Raw genomic sequence first — 24,594 nt, 5'->3', positions numbered from 1 at the left:
AGCATCAAAGTAGCCCAGCTGGAAATGCAAGTTAAAAACCACAGTGAAATGCCACTACACACCCATTAGAATGAGAATGCCTAAACTCAAAAAGACTGACCATACCAAGTGTTGGTGATGATGTGGAAGAAATAGATCTCTCATATCCTGCTGGTAGGATGTGGCTTGGCATAACCATTTTAGATAATAATTTGGCAGTTTTTTAGAAGTTCAGCATATATCTACCATATGACCCAGCATTTCCACTCCTAGGTATTTACTCAAGAGAAGAGAAAGCGTATGTCCATACAAAGGCTTGTACAAAAATGTTCATAGCAGCTCTTTTATAATAGCCCCAAACTGGAAACACAACAATATTGATGATCCCAAAATAGTTACGCTGATTGAAAGAAGCCAAACAAAAAAAGAGTATATAGTTGATTATTTCACTTATTGAAAACTCTACAAAATTCAAACTAATCTTCAGTGACAAACAGTAGTGGACTGGTGGAAGGATTTAGAAAGAACAGAAAGGACCAAGAGAAAACTTGAGAGTGACAGAAATGTTATCTTGATTGTGGTGATAGTTTCATGGATGCAAATACATACATATATATTCCACTATATATATATATATATATATATATATATATATATGTATATATATACACATATATATATATATAGTGCATATATTAAAGTGTACCATTTGATAAATAAATATGTTTATCAAATGGTAGACTTTAATATATGTACTATGCTATATGTTTCAATATGTATGCCTACCTTGATAAAGTGTTTAAAAACAAAAAGTGGCCCAGCTGAAGTCAAGATTCTGAAAAATCCATTTAGTTATACCTAAACTTGCTAGATCATGCTGATCCAACAAGTATCTTCTTTTTTGATTGAAATAAATCATAGTAATCAAAAACTACACAGATATAAAAAAACAAAGTAACAATAGCATAGTCACATGTTTATGCCTTTTAAAGCAATTGCAATTATTTCTATGCTCTTTCTACCCCACAGTGCTAACCCATAGAAGGAAATCCTGTAATACATGACAACATGGATGGACCATGTTGGACATGATGCTAAGTGAAATAAGCCAGTCACAAAAGGACAAATAGTGCATGATTCCACTTCTATGAGGAATCTGAAGCAGTCAAATTCATAGAAGCAAAGAATAGAATGGTGGTGCCAGGGGCTGGGGGGAGAGAGAGGAAATGAGGAGTTACAAATCAACATTTGTAAAATTTTAGTTATGCAAGATAAATAAATTCTAGAGCTCTGCAGTACAATATTGTGCCTATAGACAAACATACCGTATTATACACTTAAAAAATTTGCTAAGAGTGTAGATCTCATGTTAATTTACCATAACTAAAAAACACATCGCTGGATAAATTCTCAATTGCATACAAACACACAAGAAAGGGTTTTAACCTGGATAACGTGTGTCCACATTTCACCCAGCCAGAATGAAATCTGTTCAGCATTGATAGTTTAAAGAGAACCAGAAAAGTGACAATGTTTTGATAGAATTAACAACGAATAAACCTTCATTTGTGCACTGCAGCTGCAAAGAAGCTGTCTTCTAGCTAATGAAGTATTATATAGTTTTATTTTATTGCCAACAAAGATCTTTTATTTTCACACATTCTAGAATACATGTTTTAGAATTTTGTAATGGTCATTTTGCATAATTTAAGAAGTGATGCTAAACCATTGAATATGCCTCTATCATTTAAAAAAAACTAGTTCACAATGTAAGTTCTGGGCAGATATTTTCTCTATAAAATCATGTTTTAAAAATAAATGGTTGTGCTTACTTTAAGCTTAATTTACCTTTAGTAATCATACCCAACTTTTGGCAGCTTTGAACGTGCCTTTTGAAATCTCCGGCACAGAATTCTTCACCATCCACAGTAGTTAAATGTTCTGCTGAAAAGCAACACATTTTGAGGGGGGAGCAGAGGTGGGGGTGGGGGGAAAACACAGAAAAGTGCTTCCCCTTCCTATTTTGAAGGGACAAGATGTATTTTTCCATATTAAATATTTTGAAAAAAGTTCAAAATAAACAAACAACACACATACACACACACAAACACATGGCTGAAGCTTGAAAACATCATGCTAAGTGAAAGAAGCCAATCACAAAAGGCCACATACTGTATGATTCGTTTACATAAAATGTTTTGAATATGCAAATCCATAGAAAGTAGATTAGTGATTCCCAGGAAACTGGGGGGAGAGGGAGAGAACAATGGGCAGGGATTGCTAATCCATAGAGGGTTTCTTTGGGGGATAATGAAAATGGCCTAAAATTAGATAGTAGTAATGGTTGCACAGCTCTGTGAATATGCTAAAAAAAAACACTACTAAACTGTACACTTTTCAAGGATGAATTTTATGGTTTGTGAATTATATCTTAATAAAACGATTATTTTAAAAAAGAAGCCAGAGAAGAGTATGAAAAGCATCTGGGGGTAGCTGGGGTAAAGGAAGGAAGTGATTCTTAGCTGAAGGGCTACATCCTGAGTTGATTTTTCTATTTTGAGGTTCTAATTTGCTGGGTTTATTATCGCAATTTTGGTGTTTTTCAAATATGTCCACAAAATCTTTGATACTCCTCTCTTCAAGAGGGAGAGCCTAATAAGTGACTCACTTATGATGAATAGAATACAGTGGAAGTGGCAGTGTGTGACTTAGGAACTTAGATCATAAAAGGCAACATGGTCTTCTCCTTGCTCTCTCTTGTAGTGCCCTAAGGGGAAGTTAGCTGCCATGTCATCAGCAGCCGTGTGGAGATGTTCACATAGCAAAGATGTGAAGCCCCCAGCCAACAGCCATGTGGGTGAACCATTCTGGACCCTCCATCCCCAGTCAGGCCTTCAGATTACTGCCACCCCATCTGACAACTTTCCTGTGACCTCATTAAAGGTTACCTCAGTCACAACCACTCACCTAAGCCATTCCCAGATTCCACTGCCACAAACTGTGTGAGATAATAAATGTATAGTAAATAAATGTAAGCTGCTAAATTTGGGGAATAATTTGTTAGGCAACCATAACTAATACAACCAATCTGCCAAGAAGGCTGGACTTCTTCCCAGGCTCAGTAGTAAGTGTTCACTGAAGCAAGCTAATCGTGGTGGTCATTGTCCTGGACTCAATTTTGGGCAGTGAGACATTAGTGTAAGTATGTTTCAGAGGGTTGAAAAGACTTCCTCACTTTGCAAAAGTCACAAATATCCCTTCCCATTTCTGCCTCAAAAAGTTGTGATATGAATGAGATACCTGGAACTGCAGCAGCAATTTCAAGATCATGAGAAAAGGAAGGAATACCTCAATGGAAACACAATGTGCAGACAATTAGAAAAGATGAAGGAACCCAGGCCCTTGATGGATTTGTAAGGTTACCCAGCCCTGGAATTCCCTGAAACTCTGACATTCTTAAGGGAGATAACAAATGCCTTTAATGTTTAAGCCCCTTTGAATTAGACTTTCTGTTTGCTTGTTTCTGAGCACACCCTGTTTGAGTTCAAAGAAAACTCTTATATTAGTTAGCTCAGGCTTCCATAACAAAACAGTATAGACTGGGTGGCTTAAACAACAGAAATCTGTTATCACAGCTCTCAAGGATGAAAGTCTGAGATCAAGGTGCCAACATGCTCTGGTTCTGAGGACCCTCCTTCCTCCAGGCTTATAGACAGCCACCTTCTCCCAGTGTCCCCACATGGCATACAAGAGAGAGAGTTCTTTCTTCCTCTTCTTCTGAGAACACTAATTCTATCATGGGAGCCCCACCCTTATGCCTCATCTAAATATAATTACCTCCCAAAGACCCCACCTCCAAATACCATCACACTGGGGGTTAGGGCCTCAACATATGAATTGGGGGAGGAGGGGTGGCACAAAACTTCAGTTCATAACAATTCTTTTAATCTGATAAATGATATCAAAAGCCTACAGTAAGTATCATTTTCACTGGCAAAACTATAAAAATGGTCTCACTGAAGATATGATCAAGGCAAGGATGGTGGATATTACCACTTCCTTTCCACATTCAATTAATGAGTTGAGAAAAGAAAAAAAAATGTGTAAGAACTGGAAAGGAAGTGTTTAAATTTCTTTCTTTTGGTTAATGGTGTAATTATTTGTACAAAACTCCAAAGGAATTTTGGAAAAATTCTTGTCTATTTTTTATATAATTATAAACTGGTAGTGTTTTGAATGATAATTAGATAGCATCTACTAATATTTTAAATGTGCCAAGTCTAATCAAGTATAGTTTATTATAGTATTATTTGTAATATAAATTTAATTGGAAATAACCTAAATGCCCAAATGATAGAGGAATAGTTAAAATAAATTCTAGTACATATTGATACTATATAATTGCTTAGAAAAATGAAATATACTTTATATACTGACATAGAAAAACGTTGGGGGGGGGGGCTGATAATATTTGTTGAAAATCCATTTGTGTATGGGTGTATGTGTAACATCCAGAAGAATATACACCAAAGTGTTAAACTGTTATCAGGGAGATTTGAATGTTGTGTATGTACCTCTGAATAATTTGAAATTTTTTAATGATAAAGTTTTGGGATTTTTAAAATTTATTTTCAATTACAATTGACATTCAATATTGTTTTATATTAGTTTCAGATGTACAACATAGTGGTTAAACATTTATATAATTTATGCAGTGATCCACCCTGATTAGTCTAGTAGCCACCCAGCACTATACATAGTTATTACAATATTATTGACTATATTCCCTATGCTGTACTTTACATCCCTATGACTATTTTGTAACTACCAATTTGTACTTCTTAATCTCTCCACCCCATCTGGTAACCATTAGTTTGTTCTTTGCATCTATGAGTCTGTTTCTGTTTTGTTTGTTCATTTATTTTGTTCTTTAGATTCCACATAGAAGTGAAATCATATATTTGTCTTTCTCTGTTTGACTTATTTCACTTAGCATAATACCTTCTAGGTCCATCCTTGTTGTCACAAATGGTAAGATTTCATTTTTTGTGGAAAAGAAATATTCCATTGTACATACGTACCACTTCTTTATCCAATTGTCTACCGATGAGCACTTAGGTGGCTTCCATATCTTGGCTATTGTAAATAATACTGCAATGAATTTAGGGGTGCATATATCTTTTTGAATTAGTGTTTTGGATTTCTTCAGATAAATACCAAGAAGTGGAATTGCTGGGTCATAAAGTAGTTCTAGTTTTAATTTTTTGAGGAAACTCCATACTGTTTCCCATAGTGGCTACAACAATTTGCAATCCCAACAGTGCACAAAGGGTTCCCTTTTCTCCACATCCTCACCAACACTTGTTGTTTGTTGATTTATTTATGATAGCCATTCTGACATGTGTGAGGTGACATCTCATTGTGTTTTTTTTAAAGTTTTTATGTTACTTTATTTATTTCATTAGTTTCAGGTGTACAAAACAATGTAATAGTTAGACATTTATTATTTATACCCCTCACAAAGTGATGACCCCCCTCCTCCAATCTACTACCCCTTTGACATCTCATACAACCATTACATTATGGTTTTAATTTGCATTTCTCTGATGATTGGTGACATTGAGTATCTTTTCATATGGGTATTGGGCGCCTGTATGTCTTCTTTGGAGAAATGTCTATTCCAGTCCTCTGCCCATTTTTTAATTGGATTGTTAGGTTTTTGGTGTTGAGTTGCATGAGTTCTTTATAAATTTTGTATATTAACCCCTTATTGGATACATTGGCAAATGTCTTCTCCCATTCAGTAGGTTGCCTTTTCATTTTGTTGATGATTTACTTTGCTGTGCAAAAACTTCTCAGTTTGATGTAGTCCCATCTGTTTTTTTTTTTTTCTCTCTTTTGTTTCCCTTGCCCAAGAAGATAGAGCAATGCCAGAGAGTTTACTGCCTATGCTTTCTTCTAGGAATTTTATGGTTTGGGGTCTTATATTTAAGTCTTTAACCCATTTTGAGTTTATTTTTGTACATGGTGTAAGAAGGTTGTCTAGTTTAATTTTTTTTTGCATGTATCTGTCTAGTTTTCCCAACACTATATATTGAATAAACTGTCTTTACCCCATTGTATATTCTTGCCTCCTTTGTCATAAACTAACTGACCATATAGGCATGGGTTTATTTCTGGGCTCTCTATTCTGTTCCATTGATCTACATGTCTGTTTTTATGCCAATACCATGCTGTTTTGATTACTATAGCTTTGTAGTGAAGTTTGATATCAAGTAGTGTGATACGTCCAACTTTGTTCTTCTTTTTAAACATTGCTGTGGCTATTTGATGTCTTTTATCATTCCATATATTTGTTCTAGTTCTGTTAAAAATGCCATTGGTATTTTGATAGGGATTACATTGAATCTATAAATTGCTTTGGGTAGTATGGACATTATAATTATGTTAATTCTTCCTATCCATGAACATGGTATATGCTTCCAGTTATGTGTATCTTCTTCTATTTTAATGAGAAAATTTTATTTTTTATACAAATAAGTTTGTTAAAATACTTGGTAAAGAATAAATTTCCTGGAACCGTGCATGTATGTGGGGTTTCCACACATATGTATGTAACTAAATTTGGTTATTTTTCTCTTGTTTAAAAAATAATTTTCTTGATTTTAAAAGAATTTTAAAACAAAAATAATCTAATATACCTACCCAAAATAAATTACTAAAGATAAGGGTATGTACAGTGTCCTACATAAGACATAACTATATCAAATTTCAGTGTTAACGTCAGATCTATGTATCAGTAATATGTCACACTTTTTTCAGGTATCTAACAGTAAGTGTAATCACTTCACATCTAACTTTAATATCAGAGAAAATAAAAAATCCAATCCAATTTTTTAAAATTAGACATGTTACTTGAAGTTTTTGAGAGTATTTTCATATTTCATTCAATTAATAAACTCCAATATATTTCAATATTGACAAAATAGGCATTTATACCCATTTTGCTCATATCAGTTTGTTTCAAACATCTTAGAAACTCAACATGTTTTTTAAAGAATTTTTATTGCAAACACTACACTGCGAGTAAGACATATCCTCACACTTTCCAAAACTTGCTATTCTCCTTTTCTATATCTGTATCCCAATGACACAAAGAATTGGATGCATCAGTCCTCCAAGGAAAGGAGTTGAGGAATGCAGAAAAGAAAGAGAGGAAAATGAAGTAGTCTCTCTATGATCATGGAAAGAGCAAGCAATCCATTCATCAGTAATTAAAATAACCATTGGAGTCTCAAATTTGTCCGAAGAAATTAAAAATTTATGATTTTTCATTGATGCCAATTTGATTTGTCTGAAGTGTTATTTTCCTCACAATGTTTCAGAACAAACTTGCTCTTGTGAAACAATTGCTCTCTCTGCCCCAGAGGCCATCAATATAATCAAGAACACTGGATTCGCTGAAAGAACCTTCAAACTACAGTGTGACCTTCCCAGGACAGTGAATCTAAAGGGCCACCTTTATAAGGAATTTCACCTCCCCAGCCTAAACCACTTTGCCTTTTTTTTTTTTTCCTGGAAGACATTGCCTATCCATGGATTAACTGTCCTTCTCTCATTCAAAACTGCTTCCAGAGCAATTGTGTCCCACTGTGCATATGTAAGAGTTGAGTACTTTTATCCAAGAGATGGCCCATAAATTAAAACGTGGGCATCTTTTGAGATGTTTTGGAAATAGAGTTTTCTAAAGTGAGGAAATTGGGTAGAGGTGGCTGGCTAGGGAGAGGATTTAACCTCCTCCTTTGCTTAAGTAGTAGTTTTCCCTTTTCTTCTTTTTGCCACTTTAGTACTCCCACAACGTTCTCTGGGGAAGTAATGCTCATAAACAACATATTCTTATTATCATCTTGTCTCTGTGAAAGCAACCATAGACAGACAAGGAGGAGTTGAGGCTGCTGAAGTGTCTGTAGCATTTAGCGTCTCTCCTCACCCAAAGGAGGCAATGATCTAAGGAAGCGAAGGCTCTCACCACAGCCTGACTGACAACAGGTTTCCGAATGGCGCGTCTTGTGGACAGTTTGTGAAAACTATCCCAAGCAGCTTACGAGTTTCTTCCACGTTTAAAAAGGCCTGTTAACATTGAGCCACATGAAAAAATTATACTCTGGAGGGATTTCCCCCTCCGTGATGTGATTAACATCTGAAACGACTCAAATTATGCTCCAATGAGGAAAATTTAAAGAAGAAAAGCTCTCTTGAACATTAAAAGAATCTACTTGTTTTGTAATCTGCAGTTTTATTTCCAAAAGTCCTTTCATTCCAGGTCTAATTCTTCAGGATTCTCCAGTGCTGTTTTTTTGGGGGGCTGCATACTTTGATGTCAGTATCCATCTTATAGGTGGATGGTCACAAGTTTTGAAGTATTTTGAAAGCACCGTTCTTGCCTGTTAATCGTAGTGACACATGAGCTTCATATGTCAATCCTTTGATGGTGAAAATCTCTGACAGGATTTGGACACTCAGAGTTTTGCTTATAGTTATTCTGCCAAGTTTCATCATCTGAATTTGGCAGTTTATCGTTTTCCTTTCTATCTTTCTTTTTAGAAAACATTTTTTTCTTTCCTTTGATCTCTGTATGCCCTTACATTGAATTTTAATTTAATAAACAAAAAAGAAGCTACTTAAAACTAATAAAAAGGGGCAGCAAGACATAGAGTAGAAAAATTGTCATGTTGAAGTCAGGCAGGCGCTAGTCAGACCCTATGACTTAAAGAAGCCACTAGTCTCTCTGAGTTGCCTCAGTTTCCTCATCCATAAAATGGGGTTAATCAGAACTCTCTAAGGCAAGGTTTCCAAGATTTGATTAATATGTGGAGACCTTTAAAAACAACTGGACCCTAGTGTTGACTCAATGTCTTGAAATGTTTTCTAATTTAATACAACTGAAATATGTATAAACATAAAACTAGGTGTAAATTCTTTATGCTTATACTTCTTATATCAATTTTATTAGTCAACTAGTATGAAAATAATGCTGCATAACTGATAACCCCCAAAATTTCAGTAAATTATAAATTAAATATTTGTTTCCCTTATTCACAGTGGTCTCAGCTGGGGTAGGTGAGGATTAGCACCAGGTTACAAGTAGATTCAGTCTGTTCCCCAGGTCTACGTTCTGGGATTGGAAACTACCTGGAAAATGGTGGTTTTTTGTTGTTGGTTGGTTGATTTGTGGGGTGGGGGTGGGTTATTTTTAATGATGTATACAGGACCCCACAGGCCAAACCAAATCATTCACACACACTTAAAGCCTCATCTTGTGTTGTGTTCATTAACATTCCAGCTAAGTCCAGCCTCCATGGGGCAGTGAAATATATGCTGCTTCCTCTCATGGAGGTTCTGCAAAGTCTCATGGCTACAAGCATGGAGGTATGAATCTATAACTGGGAGGCAGTGAAAAACGGAGAATGATAGTTCAGCACCATATCCCTCACAGAATTCTGTGTCACAGAATACATCACGTCACTTTGCTCCCTGACATGATGTATTCCCCCACTGGCCCTCAAAATATGCCAAAGCCTCATCCAATCACAGCATCAGGCTCAAAGTTCCATGATCTGTGCTCTACATTGGGGCCAGATGTGGCTCTTCTTGCGCCAGCTATTTTATAAACAAAAAGACCAAAAAAAATCTGTCCCCTACAGGCCAACATACAATCGTGAAATGGGGACAAGGAATAACAGTGAGATATATAGTGGTCACTGGTCCATAAGAACTCCAAAATCCTATTATGAAAGTATTGACCACTTTTCCCCTGGGGTTGGAAACATTCCTTTTTTTTTTCTATTTTTTTTAGACCCTGGCTCTGCTCCCTGGGTCGAAGCTCCAGTCCATTGTTCTCCCGTGTCCCCACTGTGCCTCACACATGACCGTCCTTTTCCCTCATCCTTCCTGACCACATCTTAAGAAAGTATTGGCGAATCTGAGCCGCTCTCTCACCTACTTGGGCTCCTACTGTAGTTGAGAGCCCACAGCTCTTTTATCTTTCTCAAAGTCAGTCTCTTCTAATCTAGCATGGTTGTACTTTTAAAAACACAGCTCTTAAAAACCTGTTGGTTTTTGATGCAGTTAATTACTAGCAATTCCATGTGCCAAAAGCCACACTTGTAAAATTTGTGAGGCACGTCTCTCTAGACTTAATTACAAGTACATTGTGTGCATCAGGCATCAGTGGGACCACTTAGTGAATCACTTTTCTTCTAAAAGTCATTTTGTCCAAGTAAAGGTACCTACAGTTGGACATTGCCTTGAGGTTTGTCTTGGATCATGCCAGGATTTTCTCATTTCCGTGAGGCTATTATAGTAGGTCTTTCCAATCCAAGGTGTTTTTTTTCAATTTTATCATTTACTGATTGGAAACCAGAAACAATTTTATTTACCAACCCTACAGCTTCTGGAATTTCTATGCTGTCTACATTCCCTCTCTATTTTCCTTATAAACTGGCCAATTCTTTTCTGAGCTGATCGGTGTTTCATTGTACCTTTTCAAATGCAGCAAATTGCAGCCTATTCACATTATCGACATTCTGACTCGACCCAGAACGTCCTTGTCCAATGCCACGAGTTCATTTTGTGTACTTTTTTGCCTGCATGTTATTAAATGGGACAGTTTTGCTCATGTCTCACCGCCACGTCACACACGTTGCCTTTTTTCCAGCCTTCTCTAACAGTCTGCCTTCTCTAGTGACAGGGGCTGCAAAGTCACAGGACACAAGCTTGGCTGTATAAATCTATACTAGAGAGGAAGTGAAAAACTGGGAAGAATAATCCCATTTACCATACTGATAACAATTAACACAAATTTGTAAATTTGTTAAAATACTCATGAAAACAACAACATTCAAAGAAACAGCATTAACAATGTGGTATCATTTTGCTTATACCAAACTATAGCTCATAATACTAATATGATACCGCCATGATGCATCCTTTAGAATATGACTTTACTATCATACGGCAGGTGATAACTCACATCTCTTAGTCCTGTTCTGAACTGGAGCTCCTGCAAAACCATCACTCATTTCAAACAATATGAGGTGTTTTGAGCTCTACTTGTCATATGTGTGTCATTTACATATTAAATCTGCCTTTGTGCCTATCTCATTAATTTACCTCAATTAAAGTAGCACAATGAGCTACGATGAGACTCTTTGGTTATAAGTATTATTATTATAAGACATATTATAATATTATAAAATAGATTATTATAAGATTATCATAAGATATATATTATTATAAAATTATAAGATATTTCTCCTGATGATCCTGAATTTGCTCATGTGTTTCATGTGGTCTCAGCCTATGGACATTGACTACAAACGTCTGAGGGCACTCAGCTGGGCCTATATTACTTGCGGGAGGCCCCACACACATTTCCCTCAACCAGAGCCAATGTTGTGGCTGGATCAGCCTTTGTAGTTCTTATTATGATTGCAAGACACATCTCAGCAACAACCATCGGGGAACTTAAAAAGAAATGTTTGTTACTCATAGGTCCCAGAGAGAGGGAGGGAGCGTGGACTTGGGGTTCTAACTTTATTGAGCCCAAGGGTGGGGTGCCTAGGGTTTTGTGGGTTCACTCTTTATTGGAGAATTTAAAATATAAGAGCAGGAATTAGGGCTTGGGAAAGGGAAAGCAGGATCACTCAAGTGGTCAGTTATCCAGGTTACCAAGAGCATCATGGGTGGGGGCCACCCGATTCCTTATCCAATTGTATAGCTGTAGGAGTATAATACAGCTGGCACTATATTGATTATATTGATTAGAGATGGATGTCTTTGAGATGGATGCCTCTGCAATCAAAATCTTACTGTCAGTCACTTATACTACATAGTGTTGAACATTTAATATTATTTTTGATGTCAAATCACAGCATTTTAAAATCTCACCACTCGGGTACTAGTGAGAATATGGTCTGTAGATCCCCAAGCTGAGAACATTGATCTGAAGTGTTATTGGGGGTTTTAAATGACATGACATTGTTTAAAGACCTTAACACAATACTTGAGTAAGTGCTCAATAATTTTCAGTTTCCTTCCCTTCCCTTTTCACTTTATAGATTAGAGTTTCTTAGTCCACTGTGAGCATTAATTTGTTCAGCTCTGCCTTCAGGTGGAACATCTGCATAAATCCAGCTTTGTGGATATTTTTAAACTGAGAGCTTTTCCATCTGTTTTGGAGTTATAGCCATCCACATTATCCTCACTTGAGCTCTTAATGATATATGTGTGATGGAAACAAGACATTTTAATGTGTAAGTATTCATAGCCTCCCCATTCCTGTCTGTGCAGATTTTACCCTCCCCCACCATCTGAGGCATTTTTTTCTTTGCCAGTCTCAGTTCTTGGTATTTTTGTAATGCGAAATTAGGAGACAGGGAGAGCTACCAGGCCAGAGTTGCATGAAAAAAGGGGAAAAGATTTTGGCTTTCTGGGTCAGCCCTGGGTTCTTTCTTGTGGAGAATCCAGGTAATGAGCAAAGCAGAAATGAAACTATAAAAAGAAGCTCAATTCTAAATTGGTCTAAAGAAGAAAGAGCTTGAGGTGAAGGCAGGAGGAAGAAGATAGAAGAGCCATAAAAGGTGGATGTCAAGATGAGGGAGTTTGGGAAGGCTCTGGAACAAATATGTGGTATGCAAGAAGTGTGGAAGAGAGAAAGTATTTTAAAAAGTATTGTTGTAGGTTATAACATCGATCTCCTTAACATTTCTTGAGAAATGCACATAGAATATTCAAATTCCTTGTAAATTACTTTGGGCTGCTGGAGTATATATTTTTTTCAAATGGAACACTATGTTAAAACTGATTCACCTGAAACAAACACACACACACACACACACACACACACACACACACACACTTTTATATTTGGATCATATGTAGTCCTTCATAGTTAAACAGCCAGCACCATGATTACATATTCTCTTTAAAGCTCAGCAAAATACTAAGGTTCATTTCCTGGAGTGTCTTCTGTGTATTTTGTGTAAGATTTTCATTTGAACATACTTTTAAGACGAGAAAGTTACTAGTATTGATATCACAAAAGTAAACACAGGTACTTTTGTCAGACTTCAAAATGCATTTAAAACTTCTAAGCAAGGTCATTTTATACACACATAGAGTCACACAGTGTTGATCACTAACTGATCCTCAGTCCATCCTCCCTTATCTAGCCACACAGCTTAAGATTGAATTCCCAGCCTCCCTTGCAGCTAGTTGGCCATTGGACTGTCTGTGCCAGTGGAAAGTAAGCAGCGGTGATTGTGCAAGTTCCACATCAGACACTTCAAAAAAAATTGCTTGCTCTCTAGATTCCCTCATGATCCCTTTCTGCAGGCTGAACTGTAGACAAACAGCTGAGCCAGTTTCAACCACTTAGCTAGACAGACACCATAGTAACAACACAGAAAGAACCTGGTCTTTCCATGATCTTTTGCCCACCCAAACAGGGCAACCACTTCCCTCCAGATTGTTTGCATGAGAAAGAAATACCCTTCTATTATGTTTGAACCAGTGACTTTTGGTAGTATCTGTTATTGCCACTTAGTCTATAGCACATCATCAATACATTTAGAATATGTTGCTTTCAGTTAGGGAGTTATTGACTAATGGGTAATATAACTTACATGTACTACTCTCTGTATTATGCAAACAGTCTGTTGTAGTAAAAAAATATCAGGGATTGTCATGAGGTTTGAGAGGTACCATTCACTCGAATGGAAACTCATCTATTCCTGTACAGTTATGATGCGATTGGTTAAAATAAAATTCAGACTTGCAAAACTAGAACAAACAATCATAGTGAACCAGCTGATAGCTGTACATTCTTATAGCATCTATTCAGTTATTTTTTTAAAATATTGAAGGATTTCCAGTTTCTAGCCCAGCACGTAAGAAGCTTAGATGTTGTCTCTCCCATCCACACAAAAGAAAAAAAGCTGAACAAACTGAAAGTCAACAACTCCTTTTAGGTCCATCAGAGGATGGAGGTCACAGGGCAAACCTCTGCTCCAAAACTATAGAGACAGACAGGTGGATCCTACCAGGAGAAACCTTCAGGAACCATGCCAGAGTAGAAAACCCTACATTGGAATTGGCAAATTTCTGGAGGTTTCATGTGGACAAGTTTGAGGATTAAAAACTCCGAGGAGGGTCTGAGGGAGGGGAAAATAGCCGTTCTAAATACTCCCAGAGTATTCTACTGTTCTTAACAAGACCTGTCTTCAATAAAACTATGTTTCAAGAGCCTAAACTATGGAAGTTATATCAGAGCATAACTGATCTGGAGGAAGGGAAATACCCCACTCTATCCCATTCTAAACATCTGTCATACCTAAGGTGGGGTGGGGGGTGTGGGCAGGGAGGAGACACTGATAAGCTCACGTGAAGGTCACAGCCCAGGGCACAGTCTCACTAAAAGACCGAGAGAGACCTAATCCCAGGACTACAGAATGCTTCCCCTCCCCTAACGCCTTACCACCCCATCAGTAGTGCTCCTGTGTAATAACAGAGGAATATAATTGAACGAAATGTGCATTTTACATGATACTTAATAATAATCTCTAGGGAAACCTAAGAAATATTGGGTGCCTATTATGTACCAGGCAATATGATATTTGTTGAGGATACAGTGGTATGAAATAAATGCTCTCCTCTCATGGAGCTTATACGCTAGTGAAGAAATAGGAAAATACATAACAATTTCAATTAGTGACATGTGATATGAAGAAAATATGGTAAAGAGAGGTCTGGGAATTGACAGGGGGAAGAGGGCACAGCTATTTTAGAGAAGGTGATCAGGGAAGGTCTTCCTGAGGAGGTGGTATCTAGGTTGAGTCTGAACAGATGAGAAGCTCGCTTTGTAAAAACAGAGAGATCCACATTCAGTCCATTCACATTTTTGCCCCTGACCCCCTAGACATGCATGAACACCCTGGATCCCAAAGAAGTTTGCAGAAACCTAGTCCAACCTCCAACATATCAAGAAGATCAACTGCTTGATCTCTGATGCCTGAACTTTACAGAGTAACGTTTGATGAAAGTCATCAAATCCCTGAGTGAGTCATGAGATAGGTCTGTAACCAAAGTTTCCCCTAAAACCCTGTCACTCTTTTAGAGAAGACCTCCTGAATTTTGCGACCTATTTGTTGAGATTCCTTTTCATGGGTTGTTTGGTTACAGTATACTATGGTAATGTTCCTTATTAAATACAATGTTCTGTGATTGCTTAATATATCTTCCCAATTATTGGAATAACTTTATTTCAATATGCTAATCAAATATACTATTTTGCCTCATTAAATACAGTATCTGTGGTAATTTTTATTTCAGAAATTGGGCTTTTAGTCTTCACGCTTAGTCCCTATTTTAACATCATTTCTATGGAAAAGTCAGATTCAAATGATATCAAATTATACCACTTTGACGAACAATGCCTTTTCCAGAAAAAGAAACTAGACTCCATATATAAAACTTTAAAAATATGAAAAGAATGGTTTTTGCACTCTTTCTGAGCAGTGGATGTTCTATATGTAAAACATAAATTCAGGACTGTTCTCAATGAAGTGCGATGGGAGAAGATCAGTGCCTGCCTTCCCACCCTGCTTACAGTCATTCCTGGCTTTATCTGTAATTGTAATGCTCATTTTTATACAGTCTTTTAAATTCTAAAACTAGAGGGGAGGGTATTTTAACAGTCTAAAGTAATAGCTTACAAACTCTGGTCCCCAGAAATAGTTGTAGGAGTTGCCTTAGGAGATGGGAGCAGGGGTAGAAGATGCAGCAAAAGGTTGGAGGTGGAGTGATGAGAGGTGGTGACTATAGGACCTCAGGCCCATATGTATCAAAAGCGACAGGCTCTGTTGTGATGACATACAATCTCCATGACTTCATACCACAAATGTTTGTTTCTCACTCCACAAATGCCAGTGCAGGTCAAAGGTCTTCTCTTCCATCTCGTAAATCCAAGGTCCAGCTATCACCATTGTGTGAGGCCACTATATCAACATAAGGTCTCTGCTGTTGCTGCAATAAAGGAAAGGAGAAATGGAGAGTTCAAGGTGGGTTTTAGGGCCAGTTTGACAGTGACACGTTCCATTGACCAGAATGCAGTCACATGGTCCCCATTTATGGGAGTCTGGGAGACATAAGTGAGCACCTGCAATATACAAAGATTAGGAAATATTTCTACCATAAGCCTCTACTGCTGCTTCAATGAGAGCAGCTAATTACTTATTTACTTGTGTATGTTTCCAAGGGATATTTTATTGATGAAAGAGTTCTGGCCAAAAATATGTATGAAGGCACTGATCCAATCATAAAAATTATGGCAAACATACGATTGCCTGATTTTGGTATACTTCTGAGAATATAAAATGTTCATGGTTGGACCAAGTTGAGGGAGACTGTTGATAGATTAACATACTGACTTGTCAGAGTCAAAAAAAAAAGAAAAAAGACATCATCACATACAGATGTCGAGTTCGTGTTCTAGAACAAGAGTTCTAGAACAGGACATGAAATATTGGTGCCCGTCATCCATTCCACCCTTTTTCTCGTCAGTCTTCTCGTGCTACAGAGACTGGGAAACTATGATTTACATTTTCCAGACTCCCTTGCAGCTTGGATTCTAAATGCAATTTAGATTTGACAAATCAGATTTACTCTGTGTGAAATTTGGCCTTTGGAAGTATGGTAGAGGCCTTGCCTCTGTAGTTTTGCTGTTTCTTCTGGCAGGCCTCCTCATAGAGATATTTGAAATTTTTCACTCCAGTATTAGTAGATGTTCCAGTGGGTGTCAGAGACCTGGTACAGGCCATCCATGCTGCTCGTGTGAACCATATTTCTGGAGCCAGCAGCAGTGGTGGCTTCTTAATTATGCCATTTCTAGACTGAAGCACAGAGTGGTGGTGTTCTGGAGCTCCTGGATCAGGAACAAGATAGAAGCCCTTTTGGTTGTCCTGCTCTGCAATATACTTAGGGAGTCATTTCTGAAAACTCTATCTAGCATTTACTTATTTAGCACCTCTTTTCCTCCTACTCTTAAGCTCTTGATTTTGTATGTGATTTAATGTACTGTAATAAATCCCTTCCTGATTAAACTAGCTAGAGTGAATTCTGTTTGCATCAATTAAGCCCAGACTGATGCAAGACCCAAATGGCAAACAATTATAAATCTTAACAAGGTAATGAAAAAGATAGTTCTATGTGGGAACATCTTAGCATCTTACTCAAATGGCCTCCCTAACATCCTGTACCAGAATATGTACAACTCTTGCTAATACCCTATTTTTTAGCATTTTGTATAGGCTGCTGATTTTATAACTGAGCTTCACTTGGCTAAAGATGAGAGAGGAGAAAAAAATAGTCTAAGAAATGTAAGAGACTGTGGGTTGTCCCTCCTTTTCTTTCATAGCAAGGATCAGCAAGCATTTTCTATTAGGGACCAGGCAGTAATATTTTAGGCTTTGTGGGCCATCGACCTCTTTCAAAACTACTCAGTTCCACCATTGTAGTTTGCAAGCAAAAACAGAAATTAAATAAATGAGTGGGCATGGCTATGTCTTAATAAACAGTTATTTACAAAAATAAGCTGTGGGCAGATTTGGCCTGCAGATCAGTTTGCCTAGTAATAGTGTCCTCAATTTTGTAGATGGGCCATGGCCACCGGGAATAAAGACTACATTTCCCAGCCATCCTTCCAGCTAAGTGTCACCATGTGATTAAATGTGATCTAGGGGATAGAAAAACAGTCCTGCAGAGATGGAGGAAACACGCATTTCTCTCTCCTGTTCTCCCTTTCTACTGATTGGAATGTGATCATAATGGCTGAAATCCCAGTGGCCATTTTGGACCAGGTAATAATCTCAGGATGGAAGGCCATGCTTTGGGGAAGCAACAAGACAGAAGGTGATGAGATCCTTGACATCTTGGAATACTATTCGGCAGTAAGAAAAGATGATATAGGAACATTTGTGACAACATGGATGGATCTTGAGAGAGTAATGCTGAGCGAAACAAGTCAGACAGAAAAAGCAGAGAACCATGTGATTTCACTGATATGTGGTATATAAACCAAAAACAACAAAAGAACAAGACAAACAAATGAGAAACAGAAACTCATAGACACAGACAATAGTTTAGTGGTTGCCAGAGGGTAAAGGGGGCGGGGGGTGGGGGTGGGAGATGAGGGTAAAGGGGGATCGAATATATGGTGATGGAAGGAGAACTGACTCTGGGTGATGAACACACAATGGGATTTATAGATGATGTATTACAGAATTGTACACCTGAAATCTATGTAATTTCACTAACAATTGTCACCCCAATAAATTTAATTTAAAAAAAAAAAAAGAAAGAAGTACACTATTATCTTGTTTTTGGTTTATATACTACCATTTTGATTTGGGGTTTTTCTGCTACAAACAATCCTAACAGATCAGGGCAAAAAATTCAGAAAGCACTGTAAAGGAATAAGGAGTTGCTCAATAAATAATTATTGCTGAGTTAATAAATGACTATGAATTAAAATATGTACTACATGAAGTAAGGCTATTGGGGTTTGGTACAAAGGATCTAAGTGTCAACTTTAGTTACAAAATATGAACATTTATTTGGTATATGGCATTTGCAATACCAAATTTCTGTATATGAAGTTTCTTTGTCGAAAGCAATTTGTTATATTCATGATATGAGAGAAAAATGAATTTCATTCAAGAGAAGTAAAACAAGTCAAAATCTAGTTATAAAGTATGAATTAATTCATAACTAAAACAACTCAGCAATTACAGGCTAAGCTGTCATTGTATGTAGTGTTCAGATTTATATCCACATTCTAGCCACTGTGCAATAGAAATTACTTTCTTAATTAGTTTTACAAATATTTCTCTATACCAATAATACCATAAAGGTCATTTTTTCATCCCTACCCATGTCCTCACCCCTCTCTATGATGCCAGTATCCCATAGGGTTCTATTTGTTTTTCTAGGTTAAGAAGAGAAAGACTGAACTAAGCTATAGTCGTGCCCTTTACAACCTTGCTGTTGAAAGTGCTTGGACCACCAGCACTACCTAGGAGCTTGTTAGGAATACAGAACTTGGGCCACACGGCATTAGAATCTGATTTTAATAAGATCCCCCAGGTGACTTTGCATCATTCTCAAACAAACAATCCTAACTGAAGTTTGAGAATGATGCTTTTTCAATCCTTCTACACCAACATCAAATAGCACATACCCTTTAACTTCTGTGAGCTCTTTCAATCTCAACAATACTTACCACCTAAATTAAATAATTCTGTATTCCTAAACTACCCACAAAAATGTCCAGGTCAAAGATCTGGAAACCAGAAAAAAACAAAACAAAAACCCTAAAATTAAACTATATGTCTCATAGGATAACATTCTTCCCTTTTTATGGCCTCAAAGCATTTCTTTTTACTAGAAAGCATGTGGGGATTAGGCTCTTCTCTGGTCCTGAGGATGAAAAATGAGATTTTAGTCATAAATCCTCACAATAAGATGCCATATCTATAGAACTATTGGGAAATCCTAGATTCTATTAAACTCTGATAAAGAAAACTAATGGTTTTATATCTTGAGACATCAATTGATTAAGGGTTTGCAACACAAGGCTATTAAATAATGCCATTTTCACTACAAATATGTAAGTTTCATGAGTGCTATAATTTTTAAAATGTAAAGCCTTATATTACAAAGCAGACATTGTTTTCTCCCAAAGAAAGACCTGTGCTTGCAGCCCTGCTTGGTTAATACACCAAATCTATACTTCAGGGATTTAGAGGAGAGCCACAAATTTAACTAAGGATTTAAAAATACAAACTTTGAAGAAGATTTAAAAGCTTCTTCATTAAACTACTGACAGAAAATTAAAAAATAATCTCTAACCTCTGTCAGAGAATGATTCCTAGCTGTTCACAGTTTCTAGTATCAACCAGAAAAAATATTTTAGGTATAATATAAAATTAATAATGGAATATCCCCTTCTTTGAGGCATTTAAAAATATATTGGATGGAGTCCCATCATGGTCTAATCATGGCTTTGACTGGATGTGGAAAGGTTCCTAGACAGATTCCATAACTTCTCAAGGTCCCTTTCAACTTAACATTCAAGGAACAGTCTCTGTAAACATTACTTACTATAAATAAAGCTCCATAGTGAAAAACAACTCGAACACTGTACCTTACACCATTCCATTTTCAAAGCTTTGGCTGAAATATTCAGAAATATTGGCAATTATATTACCTCTTCTGAAATAAAAATAGGTAGTGAGATACTTTTATACTGGCAGTTTTAGAGACTTTTAGTGCATTCCTGATACTTCTTAGAACTCGTATCCTTATGTACCAAAAAAAGTTATTTTCCTGCAAGTTTGACATATCAATGCATATCTGAATTAATAGCTTTGGTAAGTGTCTGAGTCAGTAACAAGAAGATTCATCAGAGATCTGTTGCTTGGATTCCATGCTGTTTTTTATCTGGCAATTTTAGGGTGATCAACCAATCTGGTTTGCCTGGAACTGGAGAGCTTACGGGAACATGTGATTTTCAGTGCTGAAATCAAGACAGTTGGTCACTCTACAATTCAGTAATATATCTCTCAGTGTGTAAGTGTGTTTGCATACGTGTGCGTGCTGACATGCTCACATGTACCTGCTCATGCCCATTTATCATTATCATTTCCTTTTGAGTTTAACTTTATTTTAGAGAACAGAATAATGACCAAACAAATATAAAGCTCTTTTCATGTATAGGTTATGTAATGAACTATGCAATTTCCCCAACAATTAGCTATTTATCAACTTATTTTTAAAAAGAACTGACTCTGGGTGGTGAATACACAAATAGATATATAGATGATGTATTACAGAATTGTACACTTGAAACCTATGTAATTTTATTAACCATTGTCACCGCAATAAATTTTAATTAAAGAAAGAAAAGAAAGAAATCTAAGGATCAATATACATATTGATAAATAAAAAAGAAAAAATCCCCAAATGGAGACATCTTGTCTTGATTAGGGCACAGGTGAACTGTTCTTGAAATGGTACTTCTCTTTCAGTCTCAGAAAATCCATTTTCCAAGAGTAAATCATTTTAATCATGTGAGGCTGACAGAGTGAACTTTACACCACAACTGGCAGGCGGAGGGCATTCTCTGGACTGAGGGGTTCTTCGTGTGTAATGAAAGGGATTTCCAGTGTCTTGAAAATCTCATTTTTTCAAAATGTTCATAAAATTGTAGAACTAGCTGTTTCTGTCTCTTTTAAATAACATTGCAATATAAAACAACTGATGCTGAATTATTCAACTTACAATGTTTTAGACCAAAAAATGCTGCAGAGATGTAGAAGCATTGATTAAATCAATGAGTATCCATGAGTAGATAATAAAACTCAAAAAACAGAAGCCCTTCCCCAACTTACATGTCATCATCGTTTGAAGTTCCTTCCTTTGAGAACACATATCTAATGGAAAAAAAATCACACATTTATCTTGCCTTTCCAGTAAGACTTTATTTTGAATAACAACAACAACACATTTGATGAGAGAAAGTTTTATTTTACAAAAGAATGCCACCTATTAAGAGTAAAGGAAAGGCTGAACTAGATTTTAATCATTGTCAATCCCTAATGAAAATTATTGACCCAGGCAAGCATTGTCAACTAGTGTTAAAAGGAGCAAGTGCATGATTTATGGGGAATCTGACATTCACAGAGTGCCAAAGTAATACCACAAAGATTTCTTTCTAGTCACAGGAGAAAAACATAAGTGTAAGTTCACGGAGGGATCAGATTTTCACCACCCTAATTCAGTGGTCAAATTTAGCCCCACCAATGGTGGAACTATCAAATATTTTGACTCCTGATCTGATACACAATAAAGTATCTACCATCACCTGTGGCATATTTTAACCAAAACGTTTAACATGAATCCAGAAAACATTTAGATTTTACTTTCATCATAAGAAAATATAGGGGATGGGTAGAGTTCAACAGCACCAGAAGGAACCCAGACAAATTGAGAAGATAAATCATTCTGTTGGATTCCTTGGTCTGGTCTGGTCTGTTCAACAAGTCAGTGTGTCATGGGGCGTTGGGGGTTGGGGTGGGATTAGAGATGGTGTGGGAATAGAAAAAACTGAGACACAACAACTAGATTCAAGATTGAACCTGGATTAGATTACAGTTTGGACAAACTAGATCTAAAGAGTACTTTGGGGATGATTGAGAAAATTTGAATATGGATAGACTATTAGATTAAAGTTTGACTTGTAAAGGTAAAGATTGTTATCAGAATACAAAACAACTTGCCAAGTATTATCCCATTTTAACAAAAATACATATATATATTGTATGTTATCTGAAAACATGAAGTTATTAAAGATAATTTCCATTGAGAGGAATACAGTGCTTTTGCTTTTATTTTTGCTTATTTTCTAGCTTTCTCAAGGCATGTATGTACTTTTGTAACAAAACATATTTCTTTATTAAAGAAACTAAAATAATTATATGTTGAGAGTGGGAGTGCCATAATTCAATGACATTAGAGTTTTAGACTTTTCTGGTACCTAACACTGATTACTGCAATAATGTTAGATGACTTTAAATAGAGAACCTTTAATCCTAGGTAAGGACTATTGGTGAAGATTTGCTTATCCCTCTCTTGTTTACTAATAATAATACATCTTTTGATGATTAAAAAAAAGTGATTCTTTTTTAAAGGAAGGAAAGAAAAAATAGAGAGGTGGGTGGAAGGGAATTTGTGAAGAGGAAAATGGGGAAGGACAGAAGTGAGGAATGAAAGAAGGAGAATGTGATATCCATTTGCAAGTATTACGATAAGCAAATGAATTAAGCCTCCTCTCCAGCTCCCACCTCTCCACCTATAAACAATCCTATATTGTCCTATAAACAATGTCCTATAGGACAAATTATTGTCCTATAAACAATCTCAACACACTATATCAACGACCTACCCACTTACTTGTTTCTCTCTAAACTGTAATTTCCCTGAGAGTAAGGGACAAGTCTTTGAAACCACTCTATCTTAAGAGGCTAGCCCAATGCCTGGAATAGAATGGATGCTTAGATATTGACTCATTCAGAGGAAGCCCTCCAAGAAAACACAAACTAATATTTATAAGAGTCCAAGAAAACGCCCCAACCACTAATATTATATCTCTATATGTTCCAGAAATTAAAGAATCATATTCTGCAATAAATGATATCTAAAACAACCAGACAGAGAATTCCTGCCAAGAAATCTGTAGATTTCAGGAAATCAATGCTTCACAAGACCAGCCTTTGTTCAGTATGCAGATTTAAGACTGGAGAGGGCAACCTCAGCAGGACAGAGGTCTGTCTCCTGAGTGTGGAGTATTCAGCCCCCAGACGCTCTCAGGTACCTCCTCCATCTTACCCGGAAGCCAGAATTGAGTCTTAATCAGTAGATTCAGGGCCAGACCAGCAGTTTAACATCCCATGTCCACAACTGAGGTCATCATCATCTCCAAAACTTGCTGGACTCCTGGCTTCATTACTTAATAGCTTCATGACCTTGAGCTCAGATTTTTCATTTGGAACAGGCTGATACTCGGACTCTGCTGTGTTAAATGAAGTGATACACATAAAAGTCCGAGAAAAGTGCCTGGCAGCTAAGAGTTCCATAATTATCAGCTCTTGTTACTGTTATTTTTCTCTCTCACAATGAAGGATTCCACATCCACCCAGTCACATGGGCTGAGAGTCATCCCAGAGGCCCCAACTCTTCCCACAGTGAATTAGTGATGGTAGTGATTGGCATTTATGATTGCTCCCTTCTTATAGAATAAAAATGAGAGCAGTGGGCACAAAATACCAGCCCACCATTATCTAGCCTTTGCACATTTTTTGGCAGTCTTAAGATTTTCACCATTTCCTTGATTTCTCCTAAACTTCAGCCTTAAGCCACAGTCATTTGTTCATCTTGTAGAGGATGTGTCTTTCAATGGAAATCTACCTTAGCTATTTAAAAATAAAAATAAAAAACATATAAAACACTCTTAATCTGCCCCCTTCAGGCAAAGATAACATTTAACCATAACTGAGAAAGTAACTGCTTTCCAAAAGACACTCATGATTTAGAAATGTACCATCATTGTGTGATTCTGTTCCTGAAAATGACTTGGATTGCCTACTGAAACTCATCACACTTCAGAAACTTGGAAATGGAATTTTTAAATCTATTTTAAAATCTCTCAAAGAATCTCAGTGAATTATTAAAGTCATTTTCTTGAAAATAAAATTATAACACTTTGTGACTAATTTGCAAGAACTGATTGATATCAACGAAAATTTATAAGCAAAACTTCAACCAAACCCTTCATATAATTTGTGGATGGGGCTAAAAACAAGTAGTACATAGAGTCAGAAATCTACCTCTTCTGTGTGAGTCTGTCTTGTCTTGAATTATCTCTTTTAGGGATGACAGCATTAAAAAAAAGTCTCTAATGAATGTGAACTTGAGTCCCAAACTTTGAATCATATTGAACCA

General features: G+C 36.7%; 1 protein-coding gene across 9 annotated transcripts in view; it reads right to left on the bottom strand.

Moving 5' to 3' along the window:
* Positions 1 to 7,093: 7,093 nt before the first annotated feature.
* Positions 7,094 to 24,594, bottom strand: part of LOC109447310 (uncharacterized) — a 30,128-nt gene continuing 12,627 nt past the window's right edge. For 3 of the 9 annotated variants that reach the window (XM_088789422.1, XM_088789404.1, XM_088789409.1), the window contains one exon: positions 21,601 to 24,065. The gene's annotated coding sequence lies outside the window, so the exon portion shown is untranslated. Of the gene's footprint in view, positions 16,063 to 21,485; positions 21,528 to 21,600; positions 24,066 to 24,594 lie in introns of those variants that run through there. The other 6 variants (XM_088789406.1, XM_088789413.1, XM_088789408.1 and 3 more) reach the window with 3 other exon arrangements.

The sequence above is a fragment of the Rhinolophus sinicus genome, chromosome 1 (assembly GCF_057876585.1).
Source record: "Rhinolophus sinicus isolate RSI-liver-muscle chromosome 1, RSI-T2T, whole genome shotgun sequence".
Classification (NCBI taxonomy): Eukaryota; Metazoa; Chordata; class Mammalia; order Chiroptera; family Rhinolophidae; genus Rhinolophus; species Rhinolophus sinicus.
Note: the sequence above shows the minus strand (reverse complement) of the source record. Positions and strands in the feature narration are given on the sequence as shown.